The sequence below is a fragment of the Puntigrus tetrazona genome, chromosome 23 (assembly GCF_018831695.1).
Source record: "Puntigrus tetrazona isolate hp1 chromosome 23, ASM1883169v1, whole genome shotgun sequence".
In the NCBI taxonomy this organism is placed as follows: Eukaryota; Metazoa; Chordata; class Actinopteri; order Cypriniformes; family Cyprinidae; genus Puntigrus; species Puntigrus tetrazona.
This window is the reverse complement of record NC_056721.1, coordinates 15,133,139-15,152,634: the sequence shown is the minus strand read 5'-3', so window position 1 is coordinate 15,152,634 and position 19,496 is coordinate 15,133,139. Positions and strand designations below refer to the sequence as shown.

Genomic DNA, 19,496 nt, shown 5'->3' with positions numbered 1-19,496 from the left:
GGGAAGTGTGTACGAGGAATCCTGCTGCGAGCAGCGGCGCGGTACCCCTGGGCGCCCGACCAAGATGGGGGTACGGTGGGCCGATGGGAAGCCCGGTCTGTGCAGGACAGCGATTGTAGAACAGTCACTTGCCGTTTATTTTAAAGATCACCATCATTCTGGGCCCAGAAGCCCGAGCCAGGCTCGTGCCAGTTCGTGCTGGAGGGAACGTTGGCTCTTCCGGGACCCCCGGTCCTCTTGAGAGCCAGGGAGACGAAACTTTCGCCCGTCATGGAGCAGGAGCTCAAGACCGCCACCTATTCGTTATTGGGTACTACAAAGGAGAAAACCCGCGATACTTTGTTGGAAGCCGGAGTCGTGCGGAGGGATGCTGAGCGACTGTGTGATGGTGTCGCGGACCGAGCTGCGGGTTAGGGCGGCCACTTGCCTCCACAGCTGCTCATCTGTGTTATACTCGTGGTCAGACCTGCAGCACACGGCTCAGCCGCGCCTCTGTGAGCAAGAGCTGGGCTCAGGACGGTCCGTGGTGTGCTGCAATCCATATCATTATAGCTGACTCTGTGGGCCATGGGTAAGCGAAGATCCCGTTGTCGGATGTGTCTCAAAACATAAACTGACTAGATTTTACCTTGGCTATTAGTCTTCGCTTTCGAGCCGCCGGTATGCCAAAGCGGCTTTCCCTCAGGTTCCCCAACAGATGCACAGAAGCTTTGTTGTTAAGCAGGATCTAGCACTTCGCAGAATCTCATTGATAAACGAGGCGCAACGGCAAAAGAAGAATCTCTGCATCTTGCCATTCGCCGAAACGTTGTTTAAAACGCGATTACGCGTTCCAGTGCTTTAAACAGCTGCACAAATAACGACAACAGAAGAGTTTGCACACTGCCCGCAATACGTAGCAGCCTCATAACCGTCGCGTTTTTATTTTCTGCCGCGCTGTAATTTTCAACGAGTTGCACGCCCAGGGAACCAGAAAGTGCATGCATAATAATTGCTTATAAAATCCGTAACGTTCTGAATCGTACTTCGCGCAGGTTCCTGAATGGACGGGCAGCTGGCTATGTGTGACCTTTGATTAAATTAGGCTACCGCTATTTATTAATTATCCGTTGGTACGTATATAGTTTCAACGACTGTTTCTCTTAACAGGCTATTGTACGCCACGTTTGATTTAGAGAACTTCATCAATGCCTGATCTCATGTAAACACTGGCTGTGTGGCCTTAAAGATCTAAAACACAAGTCCGAGCAATTTAAGCGTTTTTATTTCAACATCTTTCCTTGGTCACGCTGTTGGCAAGTGATAGTATAATATAGCTTCTATCTACCGACTACTTTTTTGTCATAATTTGCAATACAGTGACACATTTGCACGCCTCTTAAATTTCAGGTGTCACTGCGGCCAAGTTGAGTCTCAGACGACCTGCCAGATTAACTTCGTTAAACCGCTTCTTCGCATGCTTTTTTAAAATCCCACAGATTGATGGACTAACGCAACGATTAAAATCTTAGCATCTGTGACGCATGTTAGATTGACACCCGCAAGTGATACGCTGGTAACCTGAGGCGATTGGCAAGCCGCATCGGTTTTTCCGCAATAAATCCTCGCGTATTTAACGATAATTTTAAATCAAAGGCTTCAAACTGACAATTACGCTCTGCTCGGCGCTTTTATTGGAGTTTCTCAAAGCAGGAGACGCTTGAGGAGACAGCAGCCTCTCTCCTCTATCTTCTGTAGGACACACATAGCTCACGGCGCCTGCGTGTCCCCATGAAGATGGTATTTCTTTCATGCGATTGAACAACAGAGCCCTCTCAATCTTTCGAGCTCCATCAATGGTTTTTGACGGGTTTGTCAAGGTTAATTTTTTTCACAGACGACGTTAAATAGAGAAATCGTGATGTTCAGGACGCTCCATTTCTGTGTCTCAGAGCGTTAAATCGCGCGGAAACAGCGCTTTGGCCAAACATTTTTCAGTGTGTATTAGCAAGCGATTTACTATGAAACTTTATGATCACTTAACAATCGCTAAGCCAGAATGTTTGGCGATAAATACTTTATTTTGCTTTTGCTTGTAGCTATAGGTTAAGAAAACGTTTACTGGAGAAAACACGTTTCCTTTTAAGTAAAGACTTATCGCTTTGAAATTATATCAGTTTCAGCTTGCACAGCTTTTAAAAGTCAATCTTTTTTTTCCAAGCTGAGGACCCTCATGTTATTTAGTAGTGAAGGAGTGGCGTAATATACAGTTTGCAGGCAACTGGCGCTAGACTGACTCGCTGTGTACTTCTGAGTGACTGAGTTTAGGATCCTGGCAATTACTGCCGCCACTCTTAAAGAGAGACAGTCCACATTATGCTTTTATTTTTTCCCCCACGACCAAAAAAGGCGAGGTCATTACTTGTCCTGAGAGACTTTTTTTCTCTTTGTGCCTTCTGAACTTTAATGCGTTCTTTTGTTACTAGACAAAGTTTTGCGCGTTGAAAATTCAAAACCCAATTACACCGGCTTATATACACCCTCGTTTTTTACATATTAACTAAGATTACTGGTGTCCAAGCTATTTAATGATGAATCATCTATAACACAGCTTGACTTTTCGTTTTAATTCAAGGTGTTGTTGTTTTATTTTAATTTGGAGGAAACCTGCAGCAGAGACCCTTATAGAAAAATAACTAGACTAAGAAAGAATTTTTCCAGTGGTTTTGAGAAAAACCAAATGGAAAAAATATAATTAAAAATATTAGTATAAAATCAAAACAGTATAAAATCTAAACATGCAACAAAGGAAATGTGTGTAACTTTGATGACGGGCATTTAAATTTTGGTAGAAATCGGAGCTTTCTTGTGTAGTTTTTAGTATACAGATAACATATGGACTTTACAGTATGCATAAATTTTTCTGTAAACAAGATTTGTACAACTCTCTTCATTGTGTTTTTTCATTAAAATATTGCTTGAGCCACACAGACCCAATCTAGCCTGTCCAAATTAAATCATATATCTACGTATAATTGTCTTTATTTTTTCAGTTTCCAATTGTAATCATACTGCTATTATATTTTAGAGTCGCCTCCTCCTCCATACTCAAGACTTTCCCAGCGAAGGAACACAAGCCACTGCAAGTTTCACATGCACACTCTTAATTGCTGATTTAATATGTGTTTTTTTGTAAAGATGTATATGATCATGCATATTTTGAGGGGAACAGATGATGTGAGATCATTTACTGACAAATTTAATAAAAATCTTTTGTAACAAAATAACCTGGCCAAAATAAGTCAGTGCCATCAGTTGTCACTTCCACTGGTTGAATCCCTGGCTTACTTTCGAGAGCCAAACGGGAAGCAAAAGTAGAACAACGTGAAGAATTTTAATGGTGGGTAACTAGGCACAGTGGACCAACTGAGAGCCAGTGGAGGCTGCAGCCAGTATCCGCGCGGGCCCATTTTCAGCATGCGCCACCTGGAGCCGCTGGGCTCGGCCCTGTCTGTTGTGAGGGTTGCTGGGGGCCTGGCACTGGGCTGATATCCTCCTGCACCAGGCTCAACACCGCAAGCACACTGTTGACAGGAGGAGGTGGTACCATCTGGAACTGATGGCTGGGTTGTTTGCAGCTCAGCCTGATAACTCACTTATTTGAACTAGGGATTGGCTCAATATTAACGCATCAGCTAAGCTGATACAGCACCGGTACCAAGCGAGATTTCACAATTTCGATAGCAAAGCAGAAAATGTTGATTAACATGCTTCTGGTGTAAAAACTAAAAAATTTATACTATGTTTGGGGTCGTAAGATTTATTGATTAGAAAAGGCACTATGCAATATAATAATATAAATTAATGTTGATTAATCATGATTAATCACATCCAAAAAATCAAGTTTTTTGTTTGAATACTATATGTGAGTATTTACATGTATATTTATATATATATATAGTATATATATATATATATATATATAGATGATGTTTTCTTATATTAAATATTTATATATAATAATATGTAATATAATAATAAATAATAAAACGTGGTTAAAACATCTCTTTTTCCGTTGCTTTTAATGCTTTTTTAATTTTGATTGGATTGCAATTTTTAAAGCAATAACACTCTTAGTTTCATATTTGGTCCTTCAAAATGATGATTATTGGTATTCTGATTCAAAGCTCAAGAAACATTAATGACCCAAACTGCTAAAGGGTATTTGTATTATAGAAAGCAATGATTTTCCTAGTTGTACCATCAAATAAAAAAATGGATTAAAACATTTCACTTCGACAAACTTCTAACCAGATGACATCCTTATCTCCTCAGATCTGTCAGATTCTACACTGCTCTTACACTGAAACAGAGGCTGCCAGCTCGCTCTAACGTGTGAACAACTCCAAGGGGAATTCTCCGGGTGAGTTTTTTTGAAATATATCTGCTCGTAGAATAAGTTTCTGAATTGGGTTTGTTTGAGTCTTCGTGGTCAGCATGGTCCTGTGATACCATTGTCAGACTTGTTGGCTGGCTTTTTCCAGTCCCGAGAGCTCATGTGGTAACATCTTTGTTCAAACAAAGGCTACGTGGTTCTGTGATGGGTGACTTTGTACCAGATATCAGGCTTTTTCCTTCTTCTGCAAGAGAAAGCGGCGAGCATGCAGAGGGTAGGTTTTTCTCTGTTAGTTGTCATACAAATCTCCTCCGAGCTTGGCAGGAATATTCCAGTGACATAGCTTTGCGTCCGTTTTAAGGGCCAGGAAGGGGTTATGCTCAGGCAAAAAGTCTAAAATGCAAAGAAAACAGCGAGGCATACCTGTCCCTAGTTCCATGGTCTCCTTGGAGATGTGTTTGAATAAATGAGTGCAAACTTTGCAGGTAATTTGGTTTTTATGTTGTGCTTTTGCTCCTCCTCATTAAAGGCCATTAGAGTGGAGAGAGTGCGGAGATAAAGCTCTCATTGCAGAGCCCAGCAGAGGTTCAGTGGGCATGCTGGCTGGGCCATAGAGCCTACCTCCTCCTCCTGTTTTTCTTTCAGAAATATTTGGAGGGATCAAACTGTAATAAGATCCAAGCTCGCAGTGGACACACACACACTCAAGCACACCAAGTCACGCGTTATACGCCCACACACAACGGCGCATAACGGAACACGCACACACAACGCACATATCAGCTTTCCTTCTTTACGGCTCTATCTTGACCGAGTAGGTTTTTTCTATTGCTGTGGAAAGGGCCACTTGAGAGAAAAAGAGGAGAAACAATCTCGTGTCATGGTTTGAGATGAAACACTTCTTATGGAATGAAATCAACATGCTTCTCTCATAAAACTTGAACTGCAACCCTCATGCATGCGTAGGATCATGGCCGCAGAGACAGAAAGGCTTAAGGCCTTGCTCTTTGCAGCGCCAGAAATAGTATTCAAAGAGAACGTGTCAATCCACCCCTTCCCAGAAGGAGCTACCTGGGAGCTTGTGGTTTCTGTGTACCCTGTCACACCACTCACTTCACAGGCTGGCGATGACCTTGTGCAAACAAATGATGTTTCAAATGCTTGCCGAGATTTTTTTTCTCTGGATTGGGTTCGTGTGAGCTGTAGACTCTGTTTGTAGGTTCATAATCGGGCCTTTAGCTACGCGTGGCAGGAGCTTTTTTAACTAGATGTGTTTATTATTGTTATTTAGCATGCATATGGTACCCATATTTGTTATGTGCTAATGTATATATTTTTCATACATTTTATCAGTATTGGTGATAGCATGCTCATTTCCCTTATTTTTGCATTTGATTAAAAAAATTGTAGCGCTTGTTAGAATAAAGCTTTGAGAATATTCTTTGTATATTGTGGTGGCTAAATTTAGTTGTAAAACTATGTATTTAACCACCATCTAACACTCATTTAAAAATGCTTTTACACTTTTAAAAAAAAAAATTATTAGAAATTCACTTTTTATTTTTTATACTGTTCATTATAGTAACTGGCTTTTTCAAACTTTTTTATCTTTTTAAAAATGTACATTTATTTCTATACAAAGTATATGATTTTAATACTGGTGTCTCCGCTTAATTAAGCATTTTTACTGCTTTAATTAAGTTTTTTTTTTTCTACATTACAGCTTAGTAATAATTTGGTGCAAAGCATTGAATTGAGAACTCTTCAAAGAATGTCTGTGGTTGAAATTAATTCAAATCTATAGGTGACTACTTTCAACATACATATAGATTTGAAGAGGGCCACCTATGGAATTTCATCCTTTCTTTATGCCACCTGTACTGCAAGAAAGAAAGGAAACGGATCTCAAAATCTAAAAGCTGTTCATACATTATGGTCATCCACCACCCCGAGTCCCTTTATCCCACCCCACCCACATGCAGGAACTAGTAAAGTTCTTAGTGTGTATGGCCGGGGCCAAAGGTGGGAGGGGAGCAGATTGCAGCCCCTGGGCAGTGTAACTCTTGCCTAAACACTCATCCACTTCTGCTTGACAATAGCAACAGAACACATCTCAACGAGCTTCTGATGAAAGTCCCGCTGCCGCCAAGGGCGCAGATTTTAGAGAATTTGCATCTTGGTTTGAAAGACAGTCTGTGGATGCTTGAGATCTGAGGCCTATTTGGTGTAATAGATCTTTGATGTCTTGCTGCCTCAGTGAGTTTGTTTGAAGCACACTGCATTAGGATTTTCAGCTCAAATCTACATTGAGTTTCTGTAAGCCTTTCTGCATGCATTTAGCATTTTGCGCCGCCAGTTAGCACGAGGCATCGTTTTTCTTTTGCATGTCCTGAATCCGTGTGTAATATTTGCATGCTTTCTGTGTGTTTGTCTAGGTGTCTGAGATGCCTGCGCCCCACGTTTGGGTACATCTCTGTCTGTTTGTGTTGTTTGATCTGGATGTTCAGAAGTTCGGGAGTTTCAGCCGCATTTTCTGGGATTCAAAAGCAAAATCTGTGTTTGCTCAGTTTATGTCTACACTGTGTCAACGTCACAGCTATTGATTAAGTGTTCGCTATAAGGTTTTCAAAGCATGGCCGCTCTAAACATGTGGTCGCGATGTGCTGGGCATGTGTGTGTCTGTAGAAATGTGTGTGTGTGTGTGTGTGTGTGTACAGGTGGTTCCAGTCACATTCTGTAGCTGTGACTGCTGTAATGCAGCCCACCTGTTTCCTCTCACTCCTTGTTGTGGCCGTGTGTGAGATCAGAATTATGTTCTTTGCAAGTAGGTCTCATTGCTTCCTGTATAACTGCATGCATGTGAGTTTGTGTTTCCTCTCTGTATTGGGGTTTTTGTGATCTTTGTGGTTCGGCAAGCCCTGTATTGGGAGGTGGTCTCTCATCCTCTGATGTCACTGAGAATGTCAGCATGATCATACGTGGTGGGGCACAATTTTATCATGATTCATGGGGTGTAATTTGAATTGAATCAGTACACTTGCAGGATGTTGTGTTGATTTTTAGTTCATACAAAACAAAATGCATAATTGTATTGAAAATTGAAAATGTTTTTTTTCATACTGGTACAGACAATGAAAGACTATTTAAAATTTTGTGGTGTCAAAAAATTGATGTTGATTAATTATCCAAAATAAAAGATTTGCTCACATAATATATATGTGTATATCTATTATGTTATAAATACAAACACATGCATATATATATGTATGTGTAATCGTTATGTATTAAATATATTTACATATAAATGATATGATAGATATAATGCGGTGTTTGTATATATGTAATATAAATGTACACAATACACATACATATTATGTAAACAAAACCTACTAAATTTACTTTATTCTACTTTCTACTTTGAGTGCAGTTTTTGCTATTAATTTAAAGATCTCGATTGGATTCTGAATGATGCACATCCCTGCTGCAGAGCGGGCAGAATTGTTTTCCAGTGATTATTAGTCTCTGCGATGAGGGATCTGACAGATGTGGGATGGCCGGCAGGGCCGTGAAAAGCAGTGGCTGTTTACAAATCATTCTCAGACCAGCCGCAGACGTGCTACCCAGCCAGAGATGCACCCTTAATAAACCCCTGGAATTTGTCACCATATGTGGAAAAGGAAGCAAACCTCGATGTGTTTTCATGCGTGTGCTCGTCCTCACTTTTAAGACGTCACAGTCACAGTGCGAACTTACTGCAGTTGTGTCATCAATTCACGAGAGACCCTTACATCCCACCGAGGAGCCCTGTGGTGCCATTGTGTTTTGTATGTCGTGTTTATTTTTCCTTGAGAATGTAGGAGAGGCGGTCGGATGGCTGTGCGTGTAGGTTCATCGAGTGCTGTTTTGGCCTGAGGAGGAGGAAAGGCTCAGTCAGGTATAGAGAAATGGTTTGGTGATCTGTAATTTTACTCTGGGTTCATTCCTGGTGCTTTGTGATGTTTACACTGCCCTCTCTGTTTTTGGGAGTAGACCACAGCCAGGCTGGCGGTCCCTATGTGCAGCCTATTGGTGCTGTATGTCTTAAAAATGGAAAGCTGTGACAGTTTCTATTCAACTTTACAGGACTTTACCAAACTGATCCAACATTGTGACTGTAAACCAAAGCTCTCCTTTCCATCAACAGAGCGTTGGTGTCTTTTCTGGCTCTGCTTAGCCCATTAGATCTGTGCGTGGCTTTTAAACAATAAACAGGTAACACTCAAAGCTGAAGGTGTGGGATATTATCTCAGAGTATAGTTTTTAATTTAAGACCACCTAAAAACACATAAAATAAGTGGCACGATGCTCATTCATTGGAGTAATTCCAATACATTTCTTTTCTCCATTTGAATGAATTAAAATGAGTAGTATATACATTTAAATATGAAAATCTTTATATATTTAAACACTATAACAATGTGCTAAATTGGTCATGTAGAAACACATTGAGTTATTATTGTTATCTCAGACCAACGACTATGTGGGCAGATTCAGAGATCTACAGCAATCTGCACAATTTCAGTGGAAAAAGGGTTTGCGCCATAAATTATGAGAGGTGCTGAATCCAGAGCTGATCTAAACAGGTGAAATTCCTTTTACAAAGAGCCAAGAGTTGATGACAGTATTCATAGTACAACTGCTTGTCTTTGTTTTCATAAAACTGCTGGTCGCAGCAGGCCAGCGCGCAATTTGTTTTGGCTGATAGTCTGACACATGTATAATCACATACTCTCCTATCAGAAAATCACAAACAGACATGTTTTTTTATGATAAACTGGCAGTAGAACTCACATGCCAGTCTGTCTAGATCTGACCTCATTTCTGCAGTGCACAAAAAGGGCATCTGGACGCCCAACAATTAATGCAAAGTAATCGAAGCATGTGACGCGCAATGATTGCCACTGATTTGATTGCATCCATAGATTCTAAAAAGCCTTAAAAAGGCATGTGATGTCTTCCCTTCAGTTTATTAACTGCCTGCACAGATGCTTGAAACTATCTAGACTGTGTTTCAAATTCTTTTCGTTTAAATCTGTCATAACAGTTCTGTCATCTTTTATTTACCCTGACGCATCGCTCCAAACCTGTATGATTTAGGAAGAACAAAAAACAAAGGTGAAACTTGAAAAAATCTTTATGATGATCTTTTCTATACATTGAGATCATGTAGTGACCAGGTACTGTCAAACTCCAAAGAAAGCATCATGGAATTATCAAAATTGCTACCAAAAAAGAAAAAGAGAAAAAGCTTTGTATTCCAAAGCATTCTGAAGCCAAAAACAATTACTCTGTGGAACAGTTTGCACTTTAAGTTTAAATTTAATCTAAACCAAAATTAGAAATACTGCCTTAGCAACAGAAAAAGTTTAGGTTTAAGTGCTAAAAATAATAATAATAATAATAATAATAATAATATAATCAATCGATCAGTCAATTAATAAACTTTAGAAATATTTTTTCAAATAATAAAAATGATAAAATCACCTAAATAAATTACTAAAAATTAAAATAAAATAAATAAAAATAATAATAACTCTAATAATATATTAAAAAAATTCACACTTCTGTTCATGAAATGAGGACAAAATGTTCTGAATACATTTTTGCTTTAAATCATTGATTGTGAGAAAGACATTTTGATATTATATATGCAATGCAAAGACTTTAACTATGTCTGTATTTTTCCATCGCTGAGGTAAACTAGATCATGGGAGTGACATGAGCTGTATTACATCATTTATACCAGAACTACATGAATAATGAGTTATGTAACTTTTAAGAGTCTAAACAGCTCTGCATTGGGACGGTTTTCAGTTTGAGCTATCCTTTCCACTCTTCCCTAAAACCCATGCCAGTCCATATTACAGAAAGACAGAGCGGTCCCACGCACGTACACGCTGCCCTCTGCCGCTGTAACGGTGTTACTGTGCCAGTGAAAATGAGCCACAGTGGGTTGACAGTGCAGGGGCCACCCTTTTGCCCTCCCCTCTCATATATTCCCTCACCTCAGCATCTTTCCTCTCTCGTTTTCTTTCCTCCTTTTATCTTTTTTTCTCCTCTCCCTTTATTCCCGTTGCTCGGCACGGGCCTCAGGTTTCCACCGCAGCCCCAGAGCCTGCCCACACTCCCCCAGGGCCCCAAGTGCTCCAGGATACGGGATGTGGAAATAATGTGACTGGAGTACTTCCACCTGCCTCCAGAAAATCAGGTTCTGCGGATTGTTTATTTGAGGGGAAGGAGGCCTCAGCCAAACATCCTGTTTTAAAAAGCTTGCCTGGGTTTTGTAAGCGCAGGGGCTGCTCAACTACCCTTTGACGGCAGGGGAAGCTGAGGAATGTTGAAGAGAAGCCCAGCGGCCTGGAGGTGACGGTTGGGATGAGCATTTGTATATGTGTGTAGACTACATGTGTCTGTGTGGCATCTGTTTGATTTCAGGCAGTTTTTTTTTTTTTTTTTTACTTTGATGGATCGTGCCGTCATGGCTATACCATACAGCTCTCCTTGAGCGTGTGTTCCTGTCTTGAATGACTGACTTCCTCTTCCTCTTGCATAACACATGTAAACAAGGCAAACAAATGCTCTGCCAGCCAATAGTGAACAGCTGAATTAGTCGCCCACCCCATTCTATTGTATCTCACAACAGATTCAGAAAAAGATGCATATCTGTTTATGGTCATGATGTTTATGTTCTCTCTGAGACTGTATCAAGTTTTTGTCTCTTGTTAGTAGGATTGCGTGTGAAAGTACATGCAGCTTGGCCTTCTTTGATGGGGAACTTGTCTTGGATTTTAGGGATATTAGATTAAATTGTAATTTTTTTCTCACTACATTGTTTGACCACAGTAAATATTTCAAGATGTGAAGCTTTTCCATTTTGGAAAAGCGCCTTCTCCAAAGACTATATTTACAGTATTGTTTGTATTTCACAAAATCAATATCAAGAATGACTATTTGAGTCACTACTGACAGTATGATAATCCTTCTTGTAAGTGAATGTGACATCCATTTCAGCCAGGCATGTTGTTTTTTTCTCTTTATTTCTTTTATAATGTTAATTTAGACCTTGACAGAAAACATCAAAATGCAGTCATAGTAGAATAATTAAAGCAGAATCATTTTAAAATTAAAATTGTCTGTATTGCATTATTTTATTTTATTTATCATCTAGTAATTGTGAGCAACCAATGCGTTTGTCTGCTCTAAAAGACAGAATAGTTAAAGTAAAAATGCAGACCATACAGCTAATCATTTCCTCACTGAGCCCGCGCTCCTACCAGTAATGAGTGAGAGATCGAGTCCTGCAGTGCTTCTCTGGGAAGGCTGGGGCAGCCCATCTCTCCAATCCCTCCACCCTGCACGCCGCGCTGCTCCTGCCTGCCTCCTCCAATAGAGCCATTCATTCAGTCCGCCACGGGTTAGGGAAACAAATAAAGAGGCAGCCATGCCATTAAAATGTATGGAATGTCCAACTGTTAGTTTAGTGTTTTAGCAAGCCTCTTCTCAAGGCTGTTGAAGGGGGAACAATACTCCGTTCAGTGACCATCACCGTAAAAGCTTTTGCTTTCGGTCTCAGCTGCCTGCGCCCAGAGGTGGCCGGCAAAAGGTGGCAGTAGTAGATGCAAAAGCCGGTTTCGTTTTTCAAACCAGTTTAGGATCCAATGTAATAATAAATTCCTGTGCCTGGCACTGGGATGGACAAGCGTGATTTAGGCCTGCAGTTTGATTGCTCTAGCTAAAATAAAGTGGAAGAATGTTTTCCCCTTCCTCCCCAGAGGAACATTGACAGTTGTGCAGGGACCTATGGCAGTCAGTATTTTTAAACTGGGAGAGCCAATCGCATTCCTCTGGCCTGCAGAATGCACTGTGTGGATTAACTGCAGGGGCCTATGGAGTCCGACATCCCTCACGTTAACCTTCATTAAGAGAAAGACACAGAGCGTGCATGGAGAGAAACAGACGCTGATGTGTGAGGCGAGTGGAGCACTTAGTCTTTAAATGTTTAGTTCACTGAAAATTTATTTAACGCCATTGTTATTTCTTTTTAGATTTTTCACATTTTCAGGTGAATTATTCTTTCATTACGCCTTTTAGGTGTGAGTACTTTTATGACGCAATGTTTTTCTCAAAGCATTTCTTTAAAAACTCTTTAATCTGTAATTTCTCTGTTTTATTTTTCTTTTTTTTTCTTTCTTTCCACAAGTTTGGCCAAGTAGTGATGATGTTCTCTTGTTTTAGAAAACGGTGCTACAATCAAAAGGGTTGAAGGCAGTGCACACTTGTTGTGGCTAAATCATATCGGCACTGGCATATTTTCGGATTTTTCCAGAACTCTGTGAGGAGAGTTGTTTTTCCCCCTTGTGTTTGCTGCTCAAAATTGGAAATATTATTCAGACTAACCAAGCAGGATACGCGTGTCAGAGGGAGCTGGTCTCACGAAGGGGAACTTCTATTATACCCCCACAGAAGTCAAGACATTGAGTGCCTAAGCAATATACTTTTAATGTTTTCAATTCAGCTGTCATTGGCAGATGAGACACGCAATTAACTTTTGACTTTACAAAATATTTGACCAAGCAGTACACAGGTTTTGCAAAATAGGCAACTAAAGAAGAAGCCGCCTGTTTTTTCTAACTTTTAGGAGTCCTTGATCCTCACACTACTGACTACAGAACAGATAAGAAACGAGAGATAGAGATATAGCATAAGAGACAGGCCTGGCGATCAAACTGCAATCACTCACTCTTTCACTCACTTAGCCGCACACGCTTGTCTGATGTGATTAGTGGTATGACGAAGCAATACTGTACCTGTTTTAGTTTCTGCCCTGTTGGTCAATCTAAGCGTGGAACAAAAGACTCCCTAAGAGACACAAACGGGATTTGTGAGCACCGAGAGCAAGAGGAACACTGCTTGATCTGCACTAACTGGACGTTATTTGCTTCGGTGTCCAGAGTTTGGTCTCTCTTTCTAAATGCAATTACAGCCCTCAATGAGAAGTTCATGCCATACCTCAGTGGCCCTTATTGAGGACTTTTGAAACCCACAGCAAACAAAGCCTATTCACTTCTGCTTATTGTGGGGTATTTCTAATGGATTTTAGTGGTAAACATGTCTGGGGGAGTGTCTATTAAAGTATATGCTACTGGTGTGCCTCAAGGCTAGGCCATTGGTACTTGGCTATTTCAGTCTTTCTATGTCTTTGTCTGTGTTGCTTTGTCTCTTTCTTACCTAAATGCTTTTCTAAAGTAAGCCTTTTAAAACGGAGCAAGTTTGTTTTACATAGATGATTATATCTTATATCTTAATGATTTTCATTTTTATAATATTTGATACATTTTTGTGTTTGTTCTCAAATAGATACTGTGATAAAGTAGAATCCTAATAAAAATAGTTTGCCTAATAAAAATTGTATTTATATGGACTTATGAAACACAGTGATACAAATGTTTGGTCTACTGTTTTAATATTTATGAAACTCTTAATATTTTTAGGAAGTAACTTGTTAATTTAACATTGCTCTATATATCGCCATGCCCAGAGCATCAAACTGTCTCTTCGCCCATGTTGACAGATTTAATAACTCACAAAAGTATTAGAAGTGCTCAAGCTTGTGCATTTTTAATGGAGGGGCATAAACAATTTGCTTTTGTTTTTAGAAAGCAGCTGTGTAGCTACTCAGCGCTTTGCGTGATTTCAAGCTTTTGTGACTGAAACAGAAGGTGAAGTAGCATGGCTGTCAGGATGCATTCACTTGAGTGTTTATGATCCATTGGGCCGATCATCAGCACGCCATCATCTGAGCTGAGGATGTGTCCATCACCTTGCAGATGGGCTGTATCCAAATACACAGCTTTCGCCTTAAATTAACCTGAGCTCAAGAACTGTCTCAACTGCTGGCCTGGCTCCCGCTCTGAAACTGTGACCTGCTGTGTAACATCCAGCTGCCAGAGCCCATTTTCCCACTAATGTAAGACTAATATCTTTTATGACAGCAATATTTGCGGTGATCAAAGTCTGGATTTCTGTGAAGTTACACTTAACAGATCATAATCACTTGAATAATAGATGATTTGTATTTTTTTGTATCTTCATTCCTTGATATTCTTTGCCTTATTGGATCACTGCTGTGTATTCATTGATCATGCATGTGTGGTTTTATGTCTTGCAAGCTATTCGTTTGGTTGTTTTTGTTGTGAATTCTGCTTGTACTAAAAGTGTCTTCAAATATGTAAGACTGATTTGTTATAGTCTTGTGAGCATCAGATATGATGGTTTGAAAATGATAAATAATCGTATGCCAGATTGATTCCGCAGTTGTAATTGGTCATTTAACTGCTATTACTATGCATGAAAAAGAAACACAATAACAACAAATGTACAAATAATTTTATGTTGTTGTAGTTAGTCTCATGTTAGATTTAATTCTTCTTTTTTATATTTTATTTATATATAAAAAAATGTAAAATTATATCTATATATATATATATATATATATATATATATATATATATATATATATATATATATATATATATATATATCTATATATATATATACTTATACAGTATATTTACATAAAAACATGCACATGCACATATAAGAAATATTTATTTTTATATTTTATTTTATGTGGTGGATCCAGTGAAAATATAAGCACAGTAATCCATATTGTTTTAAAGAGATGTTTTAACAGGGTGGTGTAACTTAGTAATTACTTTTAGGATTTTAACTGCAAGATTTTGGAATGTCCCCATAATGAGTGTACTTTAATTTGCTTTGGATAAAAGTGTTGACTAAAATGACTGATAAGCACTTAGTGAAAGGGTTTCAGAGTTCATCAGATCTTTATGACTTAAGTGATGGATATTTTCCTGGCTTCTTAAATACTATACAGTCACCTTTAATCTGTGTTTTGCACCTTGAAAGTGGTAAACATTCAAACACACAAACACGAACCAATAATCTATCCCACACTCCCATATAGAAGCAGCAGCAGTGTGAGGTTGCGAGCGAGCAGTAGATGGTCTGTGTTTCTGGGAGTTTGTCCTTCACACTGCCCCCGTCTGTTCTCATGGTAAAGGAATTCGCTTTGGATCCCCCAGTCCTTCTGGCTAAGTCTCACCCGTGGAGATCAGTACACAGATCTGTGGGTCTTCGCACCGTTTGACTTTGCTGTGGAAATCACGGCAGAGGCCCAGCGATCTGACCTGGGGAGACCGCATACTCGTTCATTTGTTGCTCTGGGCTCAGATGGCCCATGTGTTGAAATGTCAACACTAGTGAGTGTTACGGAATCCAGAGAGGCAGGATAGCAGCGGCCGTCAGTGAATCTGACTAGCTAAGCTGTGCTTAGCATATGGGTCTGAGGTGTGAATCTTACAGCACATTTGACCAAGTCGTCATTAACACTATTGAGCCATAGTGAAGAGATTAAAATACACACTTGCCATTTGCGTGCACTCATAAATGTAGGCTGTGAATTCAGTTTATCAGCATTTTCATAAAAAGATTGCATAGCCCTAAATGTAAAGCTGCACAAGTCATTGAATAAATAATGATAATTGAAAAAATTACAATTTTCCACTTGTGTTTTTGCGATTTGCCAGTATTTTTTTCACTAATTTAAAACATGATAAAATTCTCATACGCTTCCTTATTCTTTTTATATATCATGTACAAGTCAGAGTAAGTTATGTTGTTTTTAAATTTTTACGGAAATATTTCAATCAAAGACTTCTTCAATTCAAAACTTATTTGAAAGTAGACACTTTACTACATTTAATGTTCTTTCTATGGACATAAAAAATCACTTTTGTTCATTTTTTAAAAAAGTGTATTTTAAATATAATATTCTCAAAAAGTGAAATTAACATCAGCTAATAGATGATTTAAAGCAGGCAGAAAAATGTCATTTTGTTTTCCTGGTATCTTTAATACTCAACTGTCAGTTATTCTCTCAGCACGATTTCTTTGCTTTTACTTCTACCGCTAAGTTATGTTGTCTCACCACTTTTAACAGCCCAGCAATGGTAACAAGGAGCCTGAGAAAACTGTAAAACTCTAAAATTAATGAAGTGCAGGAAGAAAAGAAGAGCGGGTCAAAAGAGAAAGAAACCCATCTGTGTGAGAGTGCCGCCCAGTTAGTGCGTCTGGCTGATAAAGCAGTCTTTGATGGCAGAGATAGTACAGACGCCAGCCTAAATGTGGCCCGTTAGTGTGTTGTAAGTCGCCCTGTAGTGATAGTTGTCTAAAAATCAGAGCCGTACCAAAGAGAGGCCGGAGGAAGGAAGTATGGCGGCATTGTTTGTTATGTTTCATTTTTTTCTCCAGTCCAGGCAACCGTAATTCCAGCTTCCTCTCTGACCCCAGCGAGAAGAAGAATGCCCAGGCCTGTCAAAGAGTGGCGTCAAAAGATGAATTCTGTCCACCATAAAACTTCACTGTGCTCTCTTGTTCTGTTTCTCCTGCTCACATAAACACTCTCTGTCTTTCTCCCCCTCCGCCTGTCAGTGCAGTGGTACAGTTCAATAGCTGGAGGAATCTAATCCTTGGCACAGGATAAGAGACTCAAACTCCCCTCCATTCCCTCCCTCCATCCATCTCTCTCTCTCTCTCTCTCTCTCTCTCTCTCTCTCTCTCTCTCTCTCCCTCTCGCCTCTTTTTCTCAGTTCAGTCTAATTCAAGAAAGCTTCTGCAAGCCAGTGAATGTTAGACTCACATTATTTCCAAAGCAACAGTGTCTCTCTCTCTCTCTCTCCCTCTCTCTTTCGTCTCTTTTCCTCTCTGGTTAAAGGGTCTGGCAGGAGTGCTGTGGAGGAATGAGTTCATCTTTTTCAGAATTCCTGGATTAGAGGGGATGAAAAAGACAGGATGTGGGCCTGTAGTTTGGTGGAAGAGATGACAAGCTGCTGTTTTTCCTCTCGATCTTTCTCTCGCTCTGGATCTGCCCAGAGCTCTATGGACGTGTGTTTACCTCGAGAGCGGTTTCTTTTCTTGCCTTTTCTCCTGCCTGCATGGTGCTTTTAAAAGCATTAGTGGATAATCACATAGTATCGCTATTGAAATCAACCCCCTTTTGTGTACTTAGAGTTAATTATTTCCAACTCACCCCAAATGAATTTTGTGGTGTGGAGGAGTGAGAAGTGTGTGTGTGTGTGTGTGTGTGTGTGTGTGTGTGTGTGTGAGCAGATCCTCCAAATCTCTTTCTACTAGTCGTTCCACCTCACATGAAGTCTCTAGCTCCTGTGCTTCTGCAAAAATGTAATGCGAGACATTGTTTGAAATACAATATGATCAATGTATGGCCTACATTTTTTCATGCATAATTCATTTTATACCATTCCTGTTGTCTTTGGTTATAATGCACTGGGACACAATAGGGAATTGCGAATACATGAAACTGTTTAATTGTTGTTCAATGAGCACCTGCAATATAGTTTAACCAGGTGCACATTTAATATACTTATATTTTAAGAGCACTTTTAGGTTTTTGAAAGACATCTCTTATGACCACCAAGGCTGTGTTTATTATTAAAAATCTGTAAGATTGTGAAAAAAACTGTTTTCTGTTAATATATTTTTAAACGTATTATTTATATAATATTATCAATGTCGAAAATATTTGGAATGTTTAATATTTTAATTTTCTGGTTTAAAAACAATATAAATATTGTAATGTCACTTTTGATCAATCAAATGCATCCTTGCTAAATAAAAGTTTCTGAAAAGTTTTAATACTTAAAATAAATCTTTGGTAGATTGTCTCAAAATTTAACAAATCAAGTGTACTTCACCTCATTTTTCTGACATCAGTGCAAACCAGCTTTGAACACTAGAGGTACAGGAGTTAAATAGGGACTTAAAACAGCCAAATGAAATGATAAAATCTATATTTTGCCACGTTAATATACACACGAGTCTTTTGCACTGTTGCTTGACAACCGTAAACAACCACCACACATTTGTGCTTAACAACACCTTCTTAAATAACACGTTATCCCCTCGTCTTGACTTGTCTGGGGTAACATCCCACTCTGTATTTTTCTCATTACTCCACGTTTCTTCATTGCACGCGTAAATAACGTGAATCGTCCTGCCCACTTATGGTCAGCTTTCAGTGTATATATCACAATTCCGCCCAGTCCAACATAGACTGTTTTTTCCTTTGATGTGAATGTGACCGCCTGGCCTGGGAACGGACTGTGAATTGCATGTTTACCTTACTGATCGAGTAGCACGCCCACCGGAGCATTATGTCCAAGTCTTGAATTTCAAAGGAAATACCTTTGTGGCTGTCTAGCTGGCGTGTGTGTGTGCGTTTTGTTCATTTCAGGCTTTGTAATAGGGGCTGGTATTTGTCTGAAAACAAAATAGGGACTAAATAAAAGACTTCAGCCTTCTGACAAAATAACCTTTAGTCTCACGGCCTCCTTAAGCTCTTACTTTGTAAGTCAACAAGGCCCTCGCTGCTGTTTGATCTCAGCTGGCCATGTTTGCTTTCCTTGAGCGGATTTACTACTCTAATATAATCTTTTCCTCAAGCAACTGGTGCGTTTTTGACCAGTTTTGCACCTGTGGGCTGTACACAGAATGATGATATTAAACAAATAGATTTTTTTAACCCTGTACTATACATGCTTGTGGATCCTTCTGTTCCCGGGAGACGCCGCCGTCCTCGGAGCCAGCTGACAGCGTGTGTCTCCGAGGAGATTGACACCGGCGGAGACAGCTTTGAGAATATAATAACAATAATAACATACTTACCTTTCTAATGGGTAAAACTAAGCTGTTAAAAGGTGCTGGGGTTAATGAACGCAGAGGAGCATAATTGCTCCCAGCTTTTGTCTTCCTCCCCTCGTCGAAGTGCGTCTAAAAGCAGAAAGAATTCTAAGGCGTTCTCACTTTAGTTAGCACTTAGTCTGCCGTTATTATCTGTACTCAAAGTGATGGGCCCACAGCGCTTAAGTGTTGTTAACTAAACTGTTGCTGAGTCATTAAGGTACATGAGTTTAGATGTCCACCGCCTTTGAACTAACACTCTACTCCGTGCAGTTGATAGCCTAAATGAGGCTTATTATACTAA

At 39.6% G+C, this 19,496-nt stretch overlaps 1 protein-coding gene across 6 annotated transcripts in view; it reads left to right on the top strand.

The window, feature by feature from the left end:
* The window catches only part of LOC122328902 (sushi, von Willebrand factor type A, EGF and pentraxin domain-containing protein 1-like), a 502,117-nt gene that overhangs the window by 35,273 nt on the left and 447,348 nt on the right, over positions 1-19,496 (top strand). The window lies entirely within an intron of this gene.